Here is a 22,113-nt window from a genome sequence, read left to right on the forward strand (position 1 = left end):
GGTCCTTCTGTGTGTCTATACTTTTGATGGTCCTGCCATTTATTGTGTAGCGCATCCCTATATTAGTCCTACCAAAAGTCATCACTTCGCATTTATCCGGATTAAATTCCATCTGCCATTTCTCCGCCTAATTATCCATCCTATCTATATCCTGCTGTATTCTCCGACAATGTTCATCGCTATGCACAAGGCCACCCATCTTTGTGTCATCCGCAAACTTACTGATCACACCAGTTACACCTTGTTCCAAATCATTTATATATATATATCACAAATAGTTGAGGTCCCAGTACAGAGCCGTGCAGAACACTACTGGTCACAGACCTCCAGCCGGAAAAAGACCCTTCCACTGCTACCATCTGTCTTCTGTGGCCGAGCCAGTTCTCCACCCACCTAGCCACCTCTCCTTTTATCCCATGAGATTTAACCTTTTGCACCAACCTGTCATGAGGGACTTTGTCAAACGCTTTCCTGAAACACATATAGAGGACACCCACGGCTCTAACCTCGTCAACCTTTTTTGTCACCTCCTCAAAAAACTCTACCAAATTTGTGAGGCACTACGTACCTTTTACAAAACCATGCTGTCACTAATGAGATTATTCCGTTCTAAATGTGCATACACCCTATCTCTCAGAATCCTTTCCAACAAATTCCTTCCCACGGACGCCAGGCTCACCGGCCTATAATTACCAGGGTTGTCCTTGCTATCCCGCTTAAATAACATTCGCTGTCCTCCAATCCTCAGGGACCTCTCCTGTGTCCAACGAAGAGACAAAGGCTTCTGTCAGAGGCCCAGCAATTTCATCTCTTGTCTCCCTGAGCAGTCTAGGATAGTGGATTACTTTGGGTTTGTTATGCATCTACAGGAAGGTAGGCTCGAAGGGTAATATAGCACTGTATCATTTGCAGACTAATCCAAGTGTTCGATGCTATGCTATAAGGCTCGTATCATATCCATACTACTCCTACTGCCACAGGCTCATATATACCCTGAAGCTTGCACAAATTAGTTAGAACCATAGAACCACAGAAAATTCTGAGCTGTAAATTTCTATGGTTCGATGGTTCTATGATTCTAACTAATATGTACAAGCTTCAGGGTATATATGAGCCTGTGGCAGTCGGAGTAGTATGGAAATGTTACGAGATTTCTGGCATAGCATCGGATACTGGGATTAGTCTGGAAAAAAGGTACAGTGCTATCATGATGCTTGTGTGGGGCAGTGACATTAATCTGTAAATGATACAGGAATAATGAGAGAGGGAGACGTAATTGGATTGGTTTGGTCTTGTCGCAGTGTTCTTCGAGAGACTTGAATATTGTTGTCTTCAGCGAATTATCGTCTCTTCTGAGGAAATTAAAAAAAGTGAGGTAAAGGCTACAGTCATATCAGCCGTGCACTTATTCTATGGCTCGAGATTTTTAATAATCTTCTGCTCCAATGATGATATTTTGATTATGATCAATATAGATTGATACATGACTGCGGGAATTGAGAGGAGGAGTGGAATGAGTTTGGAATTGATATAGGGCGAGGAGAAAGACGGGATATTGGGTTTATTTTTGGATTGCTCAAGACAATGTTTGAAAAGTAGATATTTAAGTTATGTTGATCTCAGTTCAGGGTTGTTACGAGGGACAGGAGTCATGCAATTTGTTTCAGATTGATTTTGGATCATGGGGGAGAGTGTGACAATAGGTTTTTTGTCTGAGCCTTACAAAGAACGGAGAAACTGATGGTGACAGAGAGAGGCATGGAATTAGAAAATAACGTGGACATGGAAAGCCCCTGCTTTGGATTGTAGGAGTAATTATACTCTGCGGCGAAGATAGACCAGTACTGTTAATTTTAGAATATTGTAATGCTATGGGGTGAGAGTGGGCTTTGAGATTAGTTTCTGAATTAGGAGAGAGGCATTGCGAGAGTGTCAGGAAGTGGTATTAATTTGTAAATTGATACAGAGCTATGGGGTCAAGTGAAACAGTGGAATTAGGTTGGTAATTGATGTAGAACGATGTGAAAAGGGCGGCAATGTGGGATTCTAATGGGATTGAGAAGGAACTATGGGGCACATACAAAAAATAATGTAATAAACATTTTTCATGAAACAAAGTAACTGAAATGCCATAATCCTGTATCCATTGTGGTTAGTAAATATCGGTGATAATTAATGGCTTCTGAGTCAGTTTCCTTTGTTTTCTAAACAGTCAGTAGCCATGGAAACTGTCCGAGGCCGCTATCAGCAGCAGGCAAGTTTCCTGAACAGATTCTCTGAACTTTTCAAGCTCAATTTACCGGAAAGGAAGCCATTGATCATTCTCAGTCAATCCCAGACAGATAACGGCCACATCATATAGAATCACAAAGGGTGAGAAAAAAATGCTCCATAAAATTTCTGGTGCAGAATAGGGCGGTATATATTGAGCACAATAGCATTAATATATATGTGGGATTTTACTGAACATATGAATTCCATTCTCCCAATGAATTCCAAAGCTGCATCTCAAACAGTTTGACATTTCTTTCGGAAAGTCATTGCTGCCTGATTTAGCATGCTTCCTTGATGAAACATTGATTTACGCTGCGCTGGGGGAACGAGTTACAGTAGATCATCGTTTTGCCCAATAAATTATTAATTTCTAATAAAAAATCCCTTGCTTTATTGAAAGAACGAAGACAAACCTGTCTTGAAGTGGCATTTACCTTGCCTTAAGCAGGTAGCACAGTGGTTAGCACTACTGCCTCACAGCTCTAGGGACCTGGGTTCGATTCCCGGCTTGGGTCAGTGTTTATGTGGAGTTTGCACATTCTCCTTGTGTCGGCGTGGGTTTCCTCCAGGCGCACCGTTTTCCTCCCGCAGTCCAAAGATGTGCGGTTTCGGTTTTATTGGCCATGCTAAAATTGCCCCTTACTGCCCTGAGGTGCGGAGGTTAGAGGGATTTGTGGGTAAAATATGTTGGGACATGGGGTTAGGGCCTGGGTGGGATTATGGTCGGTGCAGACTCTTTTTGTACTGTAGGGTTTCTATGATTTCTTTCACAATATTCAAAGCAACACGGACAAGAATTGGATATACAACAGAAACCCCCATGATTCAAATAAAACTGGCTCATTTCTTAGCATCACTTGGTGGCAGTTTTCTTCAAAGTCTCGAAATTATATTATTGTTGTGAAAATCATCATTATAGTTAAAATGATATTTCTCATGATCAATACCGCTATCATTCTTGATATGTGTCCTATTATTTGTGCAAACTCCCTGCCCGGGTCAGAACACACATTCCGTGCAGTGAACAAGCTACTCGAATTTCACGATGCTCAAAGAAGATGTCAAGCTTTCCAGAATAACACTTCAAAATTCAAGCATAGCAATGTCGTCCTGTATTCAACAAACTGACGTGTATAAGGGATTCACTCCTTTACCATGTGTCTTCTTAGGTAGCAAGTGGTTGCGCGGCATTAGGGACCTGGTTTCGAATCTCAGCTTCGCTCACTATCTGTACAGAGTCTGCATGTTCTCCCCATGTCTGCGCGTGTTCCCTCCGGGTGGTCCCGTTCCCTCCAATAATCCGAAATACACGCTGCTTAGGTGTATTAGATTTGATAAATTCTCCATCAATGTACCGGAACAGTCGGCAGAGTGTGGCGACTCAATGATATTCACAGTAGTGTCATTGCAGTGTTCACGTAAGCCTACATGTGACGTTGATAAATAAAATTTAAACTTTTATTCCCGGACTGTAGTTGTGAATTATTCGCCGTTCTTCCTATGTACTCAGTGCTCGTCTCGCCTGATGGAAGTAAACAGCTCTGTTATTCCACCTTCCGATGCTCCCCGATCAATACTATTTGCCAACAAAATCAAGCACCTCAGCGATGGTAGACCATGATATTCTCCAAACAGCCATAGAGGAATACTTAACTCCTCGAAACTGTGTATTGTGAATTACACTTGGTCAGACAAGAAAAAAGAAATGAAAGGTAGATTTTTATATGTAGAAGCAATATGGCATGCAGTTTAAAATATTGCAACAAGTCAAGTCGGTAAGTAGGTGTGTTATGGTGTTTATGAACCTCTTCCACTTTATTCACTCTCATTGAACCCCCATAGTGCAGAAGGAGGCCATTTGGCTCCTTGAGCCTGCACCTACAAAAATCCCATTTGTTCCCCTAACCCCATGAATTTTCCCCACTAATTGGACAGTCAGGTTCAATTTAGCATGGTCAATCAACTTAATCTCTTTGGAGTGTGGGAGGCACTGCACTGCCCTCATCTACATTCTTGGTTACTCCTTCAAAAAACTCAATTAAATTTGTGAGACTGTATTTTCCACTCACAAAGCCAAGCTGACTGTCCCTAATCAGTCCTTGCATCCCTAAATGCCTGTGAGTCTTAAAATACCTTCCAGCAATTTACCCAGCACAGACGTGAGGCTCACTGGCCTCTAGTTCCCAGGCTCTTCCCTGCAGCCATTTTTAAACAAAGGCACAACATTTGGCACTCCAATCTTCAGGCACCTCATCCGTGACAATCGATGATTCAAATATCTCGGCGAGGGGACCCGTAATTTCCTCCCTCGCTTCCCACAATGTCCTAGGATATATCTCATCGGGTCCCAGAGATTTATCTACCTTGATGCGCTTTAAGGCTCCCAACACCTCCTTGTCTGTAAAATGCACAGTACTCAAGGCATCACTATTTATTTTCCCAAGTTCCCTCACATCCACTCTTTTCTCAACAGAAAATACTGATGAGAAATATTCATTTAGGATCTCACCGATCCCTTGTGGATCCGGGCACAGATAACCTTGTTGATCCTGAAGAGGCCCTATTCTCCCTTGTTACTCTGTTGCTCCTTATGTATTTGAAGAAGCTCTTTGGATCCTCCTTTGCCTTATCTGCCAAAACACTTTCGTGTCCCCTTTTTGCCCTCCTGATTTCTCTAAACTGTACTCCTACATGCCCGATACTCTTAAAGGGATTCACTTGATCGCAACTGCCTATGCGTGGCACGTGCCTCTTTCTTCTTCTTCTTCACCAGGGTCTCAATATTCCGAATCATCCAGGGTTCCCGACTTCTGCCAGTTTTGCCCTTCTCTCTAAGAGAAATCTGTTCACCCTGAACCCAGTTAACACACTTTTGAAAGCATACCACTTACCAGGCGTCCCTTTGCCTTCTCACAGACTCCCCCAATTAACTTTTGAAAGTTCCTGCCTGATACCATCAACATTGGCCTTGTCCCGATTTAGAATTGTAATTTTTGGGACAGACCTATCATTCTCTATTGCTACGTTAAAACTAATAAAATTATGGTCACTGGTCCCAAAGTGATCCCTCTCTGGCACTTCTGCCATCTGTGCTTCCTTATTTCCAAAGAGGAGGTCAAGATTTTTCCCCTCTTTAGTCGGTCCATCCACAAACTGAATGAGAACTTCCTCCTGAATAATCTCAACAAATGTCTCTCCATCCAACCTGCTAATACTATGCCTGTCCCAGTCCATGTCGGGAAAGTTAAAATCACCTACTATGACCACCATTTCTTTTTGGAACTATCTGTAATCTCCTTTCATATTTCCTCCTCAATTTCCCTCTGTCTATTTGGGGGCTTACAGTACAACTCTATCAATATGATTACCCCCTTCTTAATTCTCAGTTCCACCCATAGAGACTCAGTGGCCGAACCCTCAGGTATATCCATCTCAGTCGGCCGTGATGCTTTCCTTTGTCAAAAGTGCAACTCTCCCTCCTCTCTGACCTCCTGTTCTATCTTTCCTATAGATTCTGTACCCCGGAACATTAAGCTGCGAGCCCTGTCCCTCCATTAGCCATGTTTCCGTAATTCCTATAATGCCCCTGTCCCATGTACCCATCAAAGCCCTGAGTTCATCTGTCTTGCCCATCAGGCCTCTTGCATTGAAATAGAGGCAGTTTAATCTGGACTTCCCTTGCTTTCTGTCTTGCTTTTGCCTGATCTGCGGTAAGGAGAAATTACTTACTATGAGACTTGAAAATCATGGGACCAACTTGTCTTCATCTATTCTTCCCAGGCCCCTGACAATTTTGTACATGTTCATCAAATACTAAAGTACAAAATTAATGAAAAAAAAACAGACCCCAGGATGTTCTTTAATTTTATGTATTGGTAAAATTTTGTGCCCCCTTTTCGCTCTTCTATGAAGTTTTGTCTCGCACATTTAAAACTCCTTCAGAGCTTCTACTGTTTCGAACCATCGGTGTCCACCTTATTTCCTCCTTATTCAATCTGGTATATTCTTCCCTATCCGGTATTCACTCAATTAAAATTTCCTACCGTTTTACCCTACTGGAATATGTTATTCCTGCAATCTCCCTGTTTCCATTTTGAATGCTGTTCTACCATAGGTTTAAATAAAATTTTCTGCTCAGAATCTACTCTGGCCAACCTATGTCTGATCTTATTAAAATAACTTTGATTTCTTGCCAATACGTGTCCTTTCCCACGACAATTTTGAATATAACTGAGTTAATTTTGCTCTCTGCCAAATGTTCCCCCCCAATACTTCAATCACTTGCACACAGTGCAGAAAGAGGTAATCAAGTTCATCGAGTCTGCACTGACTCTCGGTCGGAGCTTCCCAGTCAGGTGTTCCCCTGCAACTCATCCACATAATCTCGCACACTTACCCTGGGCCATCGAGCTCATCTACAGGTCTTCGGACACCAATGGACAACGACGCATGATCAATCTACCTAAGTTGCACAACTTCGGACTGTGTGAGGAAAATGGAACATCGGGAGCAAGCCGATGCAGGCACAGGAGGATGTGAAATCTCCCTACAGGCAGTCACGCAAGGCCACAAATTTACCTGGGTCCCTGGCGCTCCGAGTCAGCAATGCTAATCACTGAGCCATCTAAAATGGTTTTCAAGCCTTATAATATGTCATCTCTCCTTACCGCCATAATTGCTTCCCTGATCCCCCTCCACTTTCACCTTCTTCCCTGTCCATCCTACGTGCTGAAATATTCATCTTCCTATCCTTTCCCTCTCTAAATCATGTCACAGTGGCATCAATTACATCATATCCCCATGTTTTAATTTGTGCCTCAACTCATCTGCTTTGATCGTGTTCGTCAAAGTCCACACATTAAATTAACTCCAACCCAATCTTGGCAAACTCTCTTCTGTCTTAAATGACCGAGAAAGTCTACATCTTCCTGACTCACTCGCTTCGATTTCTAATTTCGGCCTTGCATCTCCCTCTTTTCAACCTTCTCTCGGGATTTCACTCCCCTACCAAGTTAATGTAAACTCTCCCCCACAGCATGAGCAAATCTCCCTGCAAAGACGCTGGTTCCATTTTGTTTCAGCTCCTTCAGCTTTGCACAGATTACACCGTCTCCAGAAGTCATATAAATCATAGAAACCCTACAGTACAAAAAGAGGCCATTCGGCCCACCAAGTCTGCACAGAACACAATCCCACCCAGGCCCTACCCTGATATCCATCCATATTTTACCCACTAATCCCTCTAACCTACACATCTCAAGACACTGAGGAGTAATTTTAGCATGGCCAATCAATCTGACCTGCACATCTTTGGACTGCGGGAGGAAACCGGAGCACGCGGAGGAAAACCACGCAGACGCAAGGAGAATGTGCAAACTACACACAGACAGTGACACTAGCCAGGAATCGAAGCCAGATACGTGGAGCTGTGATGCAGCAGTGCTAACCATTGTGCTACTGTGCCAACATATGTAGTAGAGATATAACATTCTTCCTTCTGCACCAACCCTGCCATCATGCGTCGGACTGTCCTTTTGTTTCTGAATTCATTAGCTTGCAACACCGGAATTAATTCAGAAGTTACTACCATAGCTCACTATGTTCTGCTTGCAGGACCTCACCGCTTGTCCATCGCTGCTACCAACATGTGCCATGATATCTGCCCATTTTTCCCCCAGCTTCAGAATGCTCTGCTACCGCCCTTTGACAACTACAATTGTATATCTGGAACCTGGGAGGAAATATGCCATCATGAAGACTCAGTTGTGGCCGCAGCAAATCTTTTCCCCTTACAAATAAATTCCCTCAAGCTATAAGAAGGATGTGGATGCATTCGAGAGAATGCAGAGGAGATTTACCAGGATGCTGCTTGGTTTGGAGGGTACGTGTAATGAGGAAAGATTGAGGGACTTTTCTCTTGAGAGTGGAGGAGGATGAGAGGCCACTCAATAGAAGCTGAAAAGATGATGAGGGGGATAGATAGAGTGGATGTGCAGAAACAATTTCCTCAGGTGGATATAATTGTTACTCGGGGGCATAATTTTAAGGTTCATGGTCGGAGATATTGGAGGGATGTCTGAGGTACGTTTTTTTACTCAGAGAGTGGTTGGGGTGTGGAGTGGACTGCCTGCTGTGATATCAGATTGGGACACTACAGGAACTTTCAGGCGGTTATTGGATAGGCACATGCAGCACACCAGAATGAGAGGGAGTGGGATAGCTTGATCTTGGGTTCGGACATAGCTCAGCACAACATCGAGAGCCGTCGGGCCTGTACTGTGCTGTACTGTTCTATGTTCCATCACGTTGGTGAGACAACATTTGGACTATTGTGTTCCGTTCTTGTCACCTCACTGTGAGAAGGATGTGGAAGCACTGGAGAGAGTGCAGAGGCGATTTACCAGGATGCTGCCTGGTTTGGAGGGTTGATCTTATGAGGAAAGGCTGAGGGAGCTGGGGTTTTTCTCTTTAGAGCGGAGGAGGATGAGAAGCGACTTAATAGAGGTTTATAAGATGATGAGGGGGATAGATAGAGTGGACGTGCAGAGACTATTCCCTCGGGTGGATATAATTGTAACTAGGGGGCATAACTATCAGCTTCATGGTGGGAGATATAGGAGAGATGTCCGAGGTAGATTCTTCACTCAGAGACTGGCTGGGGTGTGGAATACACTGCCTGCTGTGATAGTGGATTCGGACACTTTAGGTACTTTCAAGCGCTTATTAGATAGGCACATGGAGCACACCAGAATTAGAGGGAGTGAGATAGCTTGGTCTTGGTTTTAGACAAAGCTGGGCACAACATTGAGGGCCGAGGATCTATACTGTGCTGTACTGTTCTATGTTCTATGTGTCCCTGATACTATGAGGCAGCATTGCTGCACTCGATCAGTGGTGCTGAGATTCCCTTGAGATCTCCTCTCATTCTGCTGAACTCCAAAGAATTTGTCAAATTTCGTCAGTTAGGCATCAGAGGACAGCGCCCTCATCCCAGAGAAGTATCGAGTAAACCTTTGTCGTACTGTGTCCAATACAAGTTGACTCCATCCGTTGTCCGCTGACACTGTTAGACCTGTTATGATTTTGCAGGATTTGATTCAGATTCCAGCAACTTCAGTGTTTTGTTTTTTCCTGTCTTAAATGTGGAGATGCAAACTGCACACACTGTTTCAGATGTGAATCAACAAAACCCTGAACAACTGTCACAAGATGGAAAAAAAATGAATAGAAAATTAACTCCGTGCTGAAGGCTGGAAGGAGAATGTGACTGTTGATAATTCGCACTGTGTACATTCCTGTAATCAGTAAGTAGGAGGATTAGGAAGATGAGATATTGGTGTCTTTTTATACTGTCCATCTGCCACTTCTCCGCCCAGTCTTGCATCCTATCTAGGTCTCGTTGCATCTTCTGACATCCCATCACACTATCCGCAACACCTCCAACCTTTTGTCATCGGCAAACTTACCGACCAATCCCTCCACTTCTTCATCCAAGTCATTTATAAAAATCATAAAAAACAAAAGTCCTAGAAGAAATCCCTGGGGCACTTCACTGGTGACCAACCTCCATGCAGAAAAAGACCCATTTACATCCATTCTTTGCCTTGTGTCGGTAAACACAGTAGGAAGTCTGACAACACGAGGTACAAGTCCAACCGATTTATTTGATAGTAAACTCACAAGCTTTCGAGTTTCAACTCTTCGTCAGGATTCACCTGACGTCCAGCAAAACCTCGAAAGCTTGGGAGTTTACAATCAAATAAATCGGTTAAACCTAAACCTGGTGTTGTCAGACTTCTTATTGTGTTCACCCCAGTCCAACGCCGGCATCTCCACATCATGATTTGTGTGGGTAAGCCAGTTCTGGATCCACAAAGCAATGTCCCCTTGAATTCCACGCCCCCTCACTTTCTCAGGACACGACAACATTGACCTGTGATGGTGGAACCCGGATTGCCCGTTGGTTCAGGATTAATGCTTTCAGCAGCACATCTCGGGCTCAATTTAAAATGTACAGAATCAATTACATAAATGAATATAAATATGAAGTTTTAATCGTTGAATGGTTGCAAGAGGGAGATCGGCATATTTCTGATATAAAAGGGAAAAAGGGAAACGGGGAGCAAGTGAGGATTGGATGTGAGACCAAAGTGAGGTCAGACATGATCTTATTGAACGGCGCAGCAGGCAGGGGTGATTTTGACTATTCTGTTCTTCATTCCGATGTTCCTATGTTCTATTTCCAAAACTATAAGAGTTCCTGTTAATTATTCATGCCATTGGGTCAGGAGAATGTTGTTAATATTCAGATACTGTTCATGGGCACTGCAAAAGCTAACATTTGAATATTGATATTGATATTGATATCTTTGAATATTGATTTTTTGTTTAAACTCAGAGGTTTCAAAAAGAGAATTGGAAAAATCACTTGGCAGTGCAGGGTATTGATGCAGGCCAAAGATATTGAACTAACAGGTTCGATTTTTGAAAACAAATACCATAGACATGAAGGGTCGATTGGTCTCATGCTGTGTTGTGTCATTTTACAATTTTATTGTTCAATTACTTTCTCTACACTATTCCAAAATAACCTGTCCAATTTTTATCTTTGCAAAATAAGTTCCAGAATGTCAGCATAACTGCACAGTCTGAAATGTAGCTTTGCTTACGAGCTTATGTAATGTGCTGGTTATCACACTCATCTTACATACAAAGGGCTCGTCCTCCCGGTCAAACGCAGCAGTAATGTAGACAAATTATTTCAACTTTATAATGAGAAAAAGTTCAATTAATCGTTGATTTACCACGAACTATTTACTGGCTGTTGAGCAATTCTATCTTTCATGATTGTAAGTCAGGAGGCAAATGAATGAAACGAAAAGAGAAAGAGCTATGATGGAGAGCAAGGCAGAATGATTAAATGACACAACGAATAATGGACAAGACAACAGTGACCTGTGATAGTGGAACCCGGATGGTCCATTGGTTCAGGGTTAATGTTTTGCCAGCACAGCTCGGGCTCAATTTAAGCTGAATAACCTTTTCCTAAACGGATTATTGTATCTGAGAAACTTGTTTGTTGTGTAAGGGACCACGAGGAAGGCAATAGGTAAACTGATCATTCTCAGTTCATTGGTAAGGTCACGGCCAGCTTGTCCAGCGAATCCGTTAGGATTCGGGACTTTCACAGTTGTTCCATTCCCGGCTATGGCTGAATTCGATTTCACCGCTATGTGAACTGTTATAATGAAGAAGAATTCCTCATTGAATGAAACAAAGATCTGAGCGTTTGTTATACAGAGTTAATCCTCCATCAAACGGGCGGCAAACAAACCCTTGTCGACAATTACAAGTCCCTTCCGGTATCGTGTTCTATTCCTGTTGTCATGTTTTGCGTTCTAACTCAGTGTTCATATCACGCAGGGCAATAGTAAGTTTGAGAGTCTCCGTGATAATATGGCTCAATGGTTGAAGGTGCTGGCTTTCGGATCAAGTTTATCGGAACGCTGGGTTTGAATCCCATCACTGATAAAATAATTTGTCAGCCTGGCCAGCTCAGTGAATACCTCTTGAAGTAAGTTAATATCAAAAGTACTGAGAAGAATTCGATGTACTAACAATCCCGTCAATAATATCACATGGGTCATAGAACCAGACAATCCTGCAGTGCAGAAGGAAGCCACTTGGCCCATCTTACGCAAGCCCTAATCCTGCAACCCCACACGTTTACACCACTGACACTAAGGTCAATTTAGCATTGCCAATTCACCTAACTCACACATCTTTAGACTGCAGGACGACACTGGAGCAAATCCAAACCGACAAGGGGAGAAAGTGCAGACTCCACACAGATAGTGACCAAAGCTGGAATTGAACCCGGGTCGCTGGACACTATATCAAGGCTAACAACTGAGCTACCATGCCACCCCAGTTCAAAATCAACTCCTGGCCTTTTGTCAGTTGAAGGAACACTGAGCCAATCTTATCTTTACAAATAATAAATTGCTAAGTGCCCAATTTATGAAGTATGAAAGGAAACACCGTTGTTGTAGTGTCATCAAATAATATCTGTGAACAATGTGAGAGGATTTGCCTTTTATTTGTTCCAGATCTGTTTTTTTTTGCTGAATAGCAGCAGTGTGATTATTGTAATCATCCTGATTTCGCATTTCTCGTATCAATAGAAGGATCATTAATATTCCCTGAATCTCCAATAAATTCCACATGATATGTTGATTGAAATTCTGAAATTGAAGCCTGAATTTATGTCGTGGAGTCGAGTCATAGAGGTTTACAGCATTGAAACACACCCATCATCCCAACTTGTCCATGCTGCCACGTTGTTGCCATTAAGATAGTTACAATTGCCCATGTTTGGCCCATATCCGTCTGTGCTCACCTTACCCATGTAATTGTCTAAATGCTTTTTAACGGAGAAAATTGTACATGACGCTGTTCCTACCTCTGGCAGCTTGTTCCAGACACTCACCACACTTTGAGTGAAAAAAGAAAATGTCCTTTTACACCCTTTTGTATCTGTCCCCATCCCTTTAAACCTATACCCTCTACTTTTGGACTCTATCTTTGGGAAAATGTGTGAACTATCTATTTTCCCTATGCCTCTTAATATTTTGTATACCTGTATAAGGTCACCATTAAGCGCCCAACGTTCCAGGGAAAAAGCCTCAGCCTGTCCAGCGTCTCCCTATAACTGAAACTTTTAAGTCCTGGTAGCATCCTGGTAAATATTTTCTGCACTACTTCTAGTTTAATAATATGCTTTCTAATATCCTAAGTGATCATTGAATCTCAGAGACAGTCCGACCATGTTCTGGATAATTCAACTTGAGCTCCGTATTTCTTGGGTACCTCAAGGTAGCCAAAGAATTACTGTCCGCTCCTCACTGAAGTTGGTGTAACCGGTGAGTTATATTTCACTGTATTTATTGCCTTCGTCCATGAAACCCGGTTATTAACATAATTCTGTGTAAACGTCCTGCTTTATATCTTCTAATGCATTGGGAACACATCTCCCTCCCGCCTGACAGCCTGTCTCCGCTCCCCACCACCAGAAAATGGGCTACCATTCCGCCTCTGCTGAAACCACCTTTTCCACCCTCACCCCACAATCCCTTCCCTCCGAAACAGTCCGAGCCACTTTGATGCTTACCGCCTTAGTGACTACAGAATTTTGCCTAAGTCAATAATAAAATAAAAATAAAACTTTTCAGACTCGCAGTGAATTCCAAATCAGCGCATCCAACATCTACAAATGTAGTCTGCAGAACAGATAAAGCTTCGTAATCCAGACAAGAAACCTTTGGTTCAAAACCGTTGACAACATTGCATCTCCCAAATATAAATCTGGAGAAGGGATAAAATTCACCTGTTGGTGAATTTGGATTCTTGCTACAACAGTGCGGTGCTTTTCAACTTTTAACCGTCTCGAACGGAACAGGTGAAACCATTTTATTCTGTGTTTGGATTCGTTAAAAGTGCTGCATCTATTTCCCAGAATCCTGACTGACTGCTTGTCATGTTCTCAGTCTGAAATCTGAGTTAATTGCGTCGTTGTTCCTTACAGTTGACGTTCTTATTCTAACTCTAGGAAGCTACGAAGAAGCGTATCTCACGTTATCTAATTTCCATGTCAGTGGCAAATCGATTTCACTGATAACTGATCGTTATCATCGATCGCATATTGAGGCAAATACCTAGTAGTTTGAGTGATCGATTTCAGTTCAGGAATGATATTCAAGTGTGCAACATCCATGCTGTCCTGCTTTTTTCAATCGCTGGTTGTTCTGTCTGGTTCATTGTTTCTTTTACTTTTGATCGATTCATGGCCATCACCTGTAAGAAACTGCTAATGAAATACTCCACTGAGAAAACAGCAGCAGTGGGTTTCGGAACAGTGAGTCAGTCAGTCTAAAGAACACTTTCTGGAACTTCACATGTGAAGATCAATATTGGCTTTCCAACAACTCCCTATTTATGTGTTGTAGATGTTGATATCATTACTCACCAGCGTGGGGAGCAGTTGCAACTTACACGATATTTACATGATATTTTAACGCCGTTCATTTACTGTTGATTCTGCTTCTCAATGTATTAACCGTTAAACACAGTTGAGTGTTGAGCAAAATCCGTAGGAGACTTCAGAGACGCAACACCGGGGAGAGTCCAACTGTCCCAGAGATAGAGAAGTGAAGACAATCCATCAAATTACTGTTTGCTCTATCAGGCAGTTTTACCCTGTTATGATCAGTGTTCATGTTTTATTGTTTATAAGACCGATTGTATCTTTGAAATTTAATTCGACTGAATTTAACAACTTTTGTTCAGGCTCTGGGATTCATGTTCCAACTCCTGATCTGCTGCAACAGTGCATATATTTATGAAATGACCCAGTCAGAATTTAGCAAGGATCTGAAGAATGTGGTGAATTTTCCATTTCCTGGAATTATGAAATTCATTAATCAAGTCTTAAAGGTACAGACAATGTGATTGGAGAGAGCATTAAGCACAGGTTAAAAAGGTGTATATTGTTTCTAGACCGGAAAGTTAGCGAGATTTTGCAAGTCCAGGCAAGTTGTGAGGGTTACAAACAGTGTGACATGAACCCAAGATCCCGGTTGCGGCCGTCCTCATGTGTTGAGAACTTGGCTAATGAACTTGATGAAGGAACAGCCTGTTCCGAAAGCTAGTGGCATTTACTACAAATAAACCTGTTGGACTTTAAGTCAGTAATAGGAGGCTCAGGACAGCAGTGGAACGGTGCATTTCTGTTTGGAATGCTATGACTAGTGATGTTCTTCAGGGATCAGCGCTGGGACCTTTTCTGTTTGTTATATATGTAAATTATTTGGAGGAAAATGGAATTGATGGTAAATAGAGTTAAATCCGGACAAATGTGATGTAATGAATTTTGGAAGGTTCTTCTTTGTTTTTAATTCCAATTCAATCCAATGAAGTCCAATTTAGAGTCTCAGCAAGTTGAGACATTCCCTATCGAAGCTGACCAGACAGGGCTCTCACCTCTCGTCTTGGGTTTGATTTGCATGATCCAAGCTGATTAGAGTAGACGGAACAGCTCCTCCAAGGCTTGATCTTATTTGCATCTTAGCCAAAAGGCTGAGATGCCGCTTTTAAAAATTGCTTCAAACGAAGCTGAAATGTAACCCAATGACTTCAATTAAGTTCACAATCCTTGGGAAAGATTTTTATCTGAATACAACGGATGACATTGTTGAACTCATTCTTTCATGTCATGGGAAGTGAAGAATTGTACTTAACCCCGAATCTCCTCAAACCTCTTTCAGTGTCTTGTGATGCCGTGGGCGGCACACGGACAGAGTGGTTAGCACTGCTGCGCAGGGACCAAGTTTCAATTTCAGCCTTGGTCATTGTCTGTGTCGATTTTGCATCTTTTCCCTGTGTCTGCGTGAGTTTCCTGCGGATGCTCCGGTTTCCTCCCACAGTGCAACAATGTGCCGGTTAGAATGATTGGCCATGCTCAGTTGAACATAATGCCAGGATGATTAATGGGATAAATGTTTTTGTGAATGAGTCCAGGGTGGCGCAGAGTTGAGGGGCCGAATGGCCTCCTTCTGAATTGTGGAGATTCTCTGATGAAAGAGCTCACCATCTGCTGGGGGCTCATAGCTACTGCAGGTATTGACCTTTGTGAGTTTCTGAGAAGTTCTGAAACTTGCTGGTCGCATCCGGAACCTGTTGCTGACTTATGAACATTGAAGAATATTGTCAAGAATTCAAGTTTTCAGCAGGACTTCGTTTGGTGCACTTGCCTTTTATAACAAGACATTGCACATGAATTCTGTTCTGGTTTCCACATGTGGAGTTATTGCTTATTGTATCCGTGATTATTTCAGACTGCAATGTGTACATTCAATGCGCTGATCAGACAGAACCATCAGAAATAGAAGCAGGAGTAGGCCATTCAGCTGTTCGAGCCTGCTTCACCATTCATTTTGATTATGGTTGTTCATCAAAATTAACAACCTGACACATCCTTCGCCTGAAGCCCTTTATCCCTTTAGCCCAAGAGCTGTATTCAATATCTTATTGAAATCACGCAATGTTTTGTCCTCAACGACTTTCTGTGGTAGTGAATTTCCCGGATTCATTACTCTCTCGGTGAATAAATTCCTCCGTTGCCTCAGTCAAGTAAGGTTTACCCCTTGTCCTCAAAATATGACCCCGAGTTCTGGACTCTCCCACCATTGGTAACATCTTTTTTTCCTGAATCAAATCTGTCTAATCCTTTTAGAATTTTATAAGTTTCTTTGAGATCCCCTCTCACTCTTTACTCCGCTGGATATGATCCTAACTAACTTAGTCTCTTCTCACATTACAGACCTACCATCGGTGCTATCAACTTGCAGAATCAGGAACTGACTAAGTGTCCATCACTAACCCAGAAGGGATAAATAGATGTGGAAAACCCAAATAGATATTGTATGATAATATCCTAGATGTGACTTACAAATTGGCCAGCTTTATTCTGATCTATTGATTGACTGGACAATGCATACGTTATTGCACTTATGTCTCCTCGCTGGCAAAGCAGACAACGGGATGATTGCATTTCACTGCGAAGAGCATTAAAAAAAAATCAGCAAAAGAAGATCAGGAGGAAGGTTTACCAAAAGGTTAAAATCATTATGATGACTGATTCACATTCTAGGGGGAGGGTTTGTGGCAGGTTGGCTTGGAAGATGATGTGTGATGTTAGGTCAGATACTAAAGACGAAAGGTTGATTGTTGAAGATGTAATTTTGTCACCGCAGATCAACACATTTTTGGCTGTGGAGAAATTAGACCTTATTCATTTACAGAAGAACATCAGGTATAAGCAGTTGTGCAGCACGAAGAGAATGTTTGGGAAATTAAATAATGTTTTGATGAGTATATCACAGGAAAATGATAAATGAACATATAAGGCTGGATTGAAAATCCAATTCCTGGCAAAGGGTTGGAATGGATGGGTGTAAAAGGCAGGAACCTAGATGTTTTACTCAAAGTTACGTCATCTGCTCATAGAAAGTGCTGAAACACATCATAAAGATTCTGCCATTGTGATGTTTATTAACCATCTTGAAGATGCCTTTAAGACATTCAAAACTTCCTCCTACACGGTCTTTATTTCTGACAGACAGGGCAAGGTTCCTCTGTGAAGTGTGTGAGGGTGATCCTAACCACATTTCTGATTGCCAATAGCTGATTTTTGTTTGGACATTTATCTTGTGACTCGGTCCTTCACTGGATGAGAGATGCGTCCATATTGGAAATGTACATTAAACAATTAACTTGGCCAGTGGTGCAGTGGACCATGACCACAACAGGACTGATAGTACATAATTTTTATTTATTAACAGTCACAAGTAGGCTGATATTAACACTGCAATGAAGTTACAAGCAATCACGAGGGGAAGGGCGCAAATAAATCTTGCCCAGCTCAACCCAGGGAATCAGAATGTTCAGAGAGAAATCGAGTCAAAGTGGCGAAATGTAGTATTACTGTTGAGAAATAAGAATAATGGCAGTGATAGCTGCGTCTACTACAATCCTGTATTACAGTCTCTATGTTTGCTGTTGCAAGAGTCTGATCGTACCCCAAGCGATGGAGATGGCAATGGTGCCTAATAAAGTTGATACAAAGATTTTTGCCACAACCCCTGCCAGTGAGTAGAAAAAAAATAGGAAAAAATGCCAATTTTTCACATTAATATAATTTTCATTTGGAGACGTCCTTTTATGATTGTAAGTCATGAGGCAAATGAATGAAAAGAAAAGAGAAAGAGCTATGATGGATAGCAAGGCAGAATAATTAAATGACACAAGGGATAATGGACAAGACAACATTGACCAGTGATAGGGGAACCCGGATGGTCCATTGGTTCAGGGTTAATGTTTTACCAGAACACCTCGGGCTCAATTTAATCTGAATAATCTTTTTTCTAAACAGATTATTGTATCTGAGAAACTTCTTTGTTGTGTAAGGGACCACTAGGAAGGCAACAGGTCATTCTCAGCTCATTGGTAAGGTCACGGCCAGCTTGTCCAGCGAATCCGTTCGGATTCGGGACTGTCACAGCTGTTCCGTTCCCGGCTATGCCTGAATTCGATTTCACCACTATGTGAACTGTTACAATGAAGAGGAATTCCTCATTCAATGAAAGAAAGATCTGAACGTTTGTTTACAGAGTTAATCCTCCATCTAACGGGCGGTAAACAGATCCTTATCGACAATTAGAAGCACCTTCCAGGAGAGTTAGATTCCTGTTGTCATGTATTGCATTCGAACTCAGTATCCACATCACGCAGGGCAATAGTAAGCTTGAGAGTCTAGGTGGTAATATGGCTCAATGGTTTAAGGTTCTGGCTTTCGGATCAAGCTTGTCGGGACGTTGGGTTTGAATCCCATCACTAATAAAATAATTTGTCAGCCTGGCCAGTTCAGCGGATACCTCTTGAGGTAAGTTAATGTCGATAGTGCTGAGAAGAATTCGATGTACCAACAATCCTGTCAATGATATCACATGGGTCATAGAACGATACAATCCTACAGTGCAGAAGGAAGCCACTCGGCCCATCTCACCCAAGCCCTATTCCTGCAACCCCACACGTTTACACCACTGACACTAAGGTCAATTTAGCATTGCCAATTTACCTAACCCACACATCTTTAGATTGCAGGAGGACACCGGAGCAAACCCACACCGACAAGGGGAGAAAGTGCAGACTCCACACAGATAGTGACCAAAGCTGGAATTGAACCGGGGTCCCTGGAACTACAACAAAGCTAACAACTGAGCTACCATGCCACCCCTGTTCAAAATCAATTCCTGGCCGTTTGTCAGCCGAAGGAACACTGAGCCAGTCTTATCTTTACAAATAATAAATTGCTAAGTGCCCAATGTTCTGAAGTATGAAAGGAAACGCCGTTGCTGTTGTGTCATCAAATGATATCTGTGAACAATGTGAGGGGATCTGCCTTCTTTTTGGTCCAGATCTGTGTTTATTTTTGCCGAATAGCAGCAGTGTGATAATTGTAATCATCCTGATTTCGCATTTCTCGTATCAATAGAAGGATCGTAAATATTCCCTGAATCTCCAGTAAATTCCACGTGATAAGTTGAGTGAAATTCTGAAATTGAAGCCTGAATTTATGTCAGAGTCGAGCCATAGAGGTTTACAGCATTGGAACACACCCATCATCCCAACGTGTCCATGTTGCCACATTGTTTCCATTAAGATAGTTACAATTGCCCACGTTTGGCCCACACCCGTCTATGCTAACCTTACCCATGTAACTTTCTAAATGCTTTTTAAAGAAGAAAATTATACATGACGCTGTTCCTATCTCTGGCAGCTTGTTCCAGGCACTCACCACACTTTGAGTGAAAAAATAAAATGTCCTTCTACACCCTTTTGTATCTGTCCCCTATCAATTTAAACCTATACCCTCTACTTTTGGACTCCTCGATCTTTGGGAAAATGTGTGAACTATCTATTTTCCCTATGCCTCTGAGTATTTCATATACCTGTATAAGGTCACCATTAAGAGCCCAACGTTACAGGGAAAAAGCTCCAGCCTGTCCAGCGTCTCCTTATTACTGAAAATTTAAAGTCCTGGTCGCATTCTGGTAAATATTTTCTGCACTACTTCTAGTTTAATAATATCCTTTCTAATATCCTAAGTGATCATTGAATCTCAGAGACAGCCCAACCATGTTCTGGATTATTCAACTTGAGCTTCGTATTTCTTGGGTCCCTCAAGGTAGCCAGAAAATGACTGGCCGGTCCTCACTGCAGTTGGTGTAACCGGTGAGTCATATTTCACTGTATTTATTGCCTTCGTCCGTGAAGCCCGGCAATTAACATAACTCTTTGTAAACGTCCTGCTTTGTATCTTCCAATGCCTTGGGAACACATCTCCCTCCCGCCTGACAGCCTCTCTCCACTCCCCACCACCAGAAAATGGACTACTCTTCCCCCTCTGCTGAAACCACCTTCTCCACCCTCACCCCACCATCCCTTCCCTCCCACAGACTCCCAGCCACTTTGATGCTTACCGCCTTAGTGGCTACAGAATCTTGCCTAAGTCAACAATAAAAGTCAAACTTTTCAGACTCAGTGAATTCGAAATTCGCTCATCCAACATCTGCAAATGTAGTCTGCAGAACTGATACAGCATCGTAATCCAGACAAGAAACCTTAGGTTCAAAACCGTTGGCAACATTGCATCTCCCAAATATAGATCTGGAGAAGGGATAACATTCACCTGCTGGTGAATGTGGATTCTTGCGACAACAGTGCGGTGCTTTTCAACATTAAACGGTCTCAAACGGAACAGGCGTAGCCATTCTATTCTGTGTCTGGATTCTCTTTCCCAGAATCCTGACTGACTGCTTCTCATGTTCTCAGTCTGAAATCTGAGTTATTTGTGTTCCTCTTCCATACAGTTGACGGTTCTTATTCTAACTCCAGGAAGCTACGAAGAAACGTATCTCACGTTATCTAATTTCCATGTCAGTGGCAAATAGATTTCACCGATAACTGATCGTTATCACCGATCTCAAAGAACAAAGAACAAAAACAGCCCGGGAAACAGGCCCTTCAGCCCAACGAGCCCGCGCCGCCATCTCAACACTACCAGTCCACCTCTCTACCCACGACCCCTATCTAATGTTTTATGGCCATCCAAATTGAGGGAAAGTGACTTAGGGGCAATTTATTCCTGCCAATCAGCCTAACAGCTCACCTTTGGGGTGTGGGAGGAAACCGGAGCACCCGGAGAAAACCCACGCAAGCACGGGGAGAATGCGCAAACTCCCACAGACACCGGCCCAAATCCATGTGTCTGCACAGCAATCAGCGATAGTCACTAAGCTGTCGTCTTGCCCAGTATCTTGTCCAGTTTAGGCACACACTAACGACATGAAGCACTAGGCCAATCTCGAACAACCAAGAGCAGCCCCAGTACGACCCATCGTCTGTATGCCCCTCGTTGGACACGAGGTGGACCGACTTAAAACCTGTGAATGAAAGAGAAAAAAAACATTACCATCATACCATACCCATTTACATTACCAGGGACGCCCCAATGCTAATGACCCTTATTTAAAATGTTCTCCTATATCCACCCATGTCCAACTCAGTCATGTGCCTGTCTAAGTTACTCTTAAAGGACTCTAGCGTGTTTGCCTCCGCCACCTTACTTGACAGAGCATTCCATACCCCCACTACCCTCTGTGTGAAAAAACCTCCCCCTAATATCTGTGTTGTACCTCTCCCCCCTCACCTTAAGTCCATGGCCCCTTGTCCTACGTGTCTCTATGATAGGAAATAGCTTACCTCTGTTTACTCTATCTATACCCTTCATAATCTTATATACCTCTATTAGGTCCCCCCTCAGTGGGCATCTTTCAAGGGAAAAGAGCCCCAATTTCTTCTATCTTTCCTCATACCCCAGTCCTTCCATACCAGGCAACATCCTGGTAAACCTCCTCTGCACTCTCTCCAGAGTCTCCACGTCCTTCTGAGGTAAATACCTATTAGTTTGAGTGATCAATTTCAGTTTAGGAATAGTATTCAAGTGTGCAACATCCATGCTGTCCTGCTTTTTTCAGTCGCTGGTTGTTCTGTCTGGTTTACTGTTTCTGTTAATTTTGATCGATTCATGGCCATCGCTTGTAAGAAACTGCTAATGAAATACTGCACTGAGAAAACAGCAGCAGTGGGTTTCGGAACAGTGAGTCAGTCAGTCTAAAGAACACTTTCTGGAACTTCACATGTGAAGATCAATATTGGCTT

This window comes from Carcharhinus amblyrhynchos, unplaced genomic scaffold (genome assembly GCF_965287045.1).
Source record: "Carcharhinus amblyrhynchos unplaced genomic scaffold, sCarAmb.v2.hapA scaffold_39, whole genome shotgun sequence".
Lineage (NCBI taxonomy): Eukaryota > Metazoa > Chordata > Chondrichthyes > Carcharhiniformes > Carcharhinidae > Carcharhinus > Carcharhinus amblyrhynchos.